Consider the following 1,530-nt stretch of genomic DNA (forward strand, 5'->3'; position numbering starts at 1 on the left):
GTTGGATACGAAAATACCATTTTTACAAAGGTATGGAGAGTTAAGCAAGGGTTATTCGCTTTTGCAAGAAAACTACAATGTTTTGCTGATTGGGTGAAGAGTTTTCTTATTTGTGTGTAGAGATTTGCAAAAATAGCCAATAGTTACAAAAAATGTGCTTAAGCCATCAGAAAAAATTGTAAATGAAAAATCACACCAACCCCTGTGGTGTGGGTTCTGTTATCGTGGAGGGACTAGTTTCATTGGTTTTGTTCCACTGGTTTCGCTCCTTAGAGTGAAGGATGCAAATCAGTAAGTTGATCTGAATGACTGCTTTAATCCTGTAATGAATGATTTCTATCCTGAAGAAAGTGGCCATCCATACGAAATTGGGAGCGACTAAATAGTTTCTGAGTACTCAAACAAAAGGTTCTCAGCTCACTTGAACACTTGAGACCTCTTGTTTTCAAGCTGTTGTGGCAGCATGTGTCCAAACCCCTACAGACTTACTATATTTAATGTCAAATTTATTAGTCATTATAATTTTAGACCTGTAGAGCGTAATCAGGCCTCGATCCCAAAAGCCCTATGGATTGTACCTCTCTGAACAAGGCATACTGACTATCCTTTAGTATTTTCAGTGAAACTGCAGGGATACCGATGGCTGGTGCTTTAACCAACTGTTGAGTGTTCTATACCTCCAGCTGGACAAAGCAGTGCATTTGCTGCATGGCAGTGCTGTAGATGACAGGCTTCTACTCCTTTACCAGGAGCATGTGGCCTAATTTGCCTATCTTGAATTCACAGTGGTCATCCCTTCCCTCATGGTTATGGGGAAGGGATGACCTTAGCTGCTTTACTGCAGCTAAGGTCCGATCATTGATAGAGGCATTACTATACTGTTTTGTGCACAGGAAAATGGAAGGCAGAGGATTAAATGGAAAAGCAAGCTTTAACTGTGTGGTCGCGAATTTTGAAGCCATCCTGATAACCTTCTCCCACCAACGATGTGGAGATCCAACCTCTTTAGATCCAATTAAAATCAAGACACTGAAAAAGATGCTCTGGACAAGAGTAGAATTCTTGGAACAGAGTTTAATACACTGAATCATATGAACAGCAGGAAAAATACATACAGACATTTAGCAAGAGAATTACATAGCAGAAAGCAAGCAAAGCAAAACCCTGGGGTATACAGCCTTAAGCACAGACAACAGAGCAACACAGAGACGGACAGAGAGTAACAGCAGAGGTGAAAAAAGTGCTGGGGGTGTCCTCTGGTCCTCTAATATACAGGGACCAGTATCCCCGCCCCCTGCTGCTGAGTAACTTTTCCACACGTCCAAACACATCTGGAGGGGTCAGATAGCTGCCAAGGTCTTGGCCAAAGGCCAGTCAGGACTCTAACTACCCCTTGCTCTGGCTTATCACAATAAGTCATGACACGGTCAAACATCACACATTAATCCTAATTATTAAATCTTACACAGCAAGTGGCACAATCTTATAATATATAATCTTATAACTACATAGGTTACATGCTTAAGACAC

General features: G+C 41.4%; 1 protein-coding gene across 1 annotated transcript in view; it reads right to left on the reverse strand.

The window, feature by feature from the left end:
- Window positions 1-1,059: 1,059 nt before the first annotated feature.
- LOC102294076 (desmoglein-2) overlaps window positions 1,060-1,530 on the reverse strand; it is a gene marked incomplete in the record, with an annotated part of 15,966 nt that continues 15,495 nt past the window's right edge. The window contains 1 exon segment of the mRNA XM_042216663.1: window positions 1,060-1,477.

The sequence above is a fragment of the Haplochromis burtoni genome, unplaced genomic scaffold (assembly GCF_018398535.1).
Source record: "Haplochromis burtoni strain Fernald_Lab_line unplaced genomic scaffold, NCSU_Asbu1 Contig_1175, whole genome shotgun sequence".
NCBI classification, from domain to species: Eukaryota; Metazoa; Chordata; class Actinopteri; order Cichliformes; family Cichlidae; genus Haplochromis; species Haplochromis burtoni.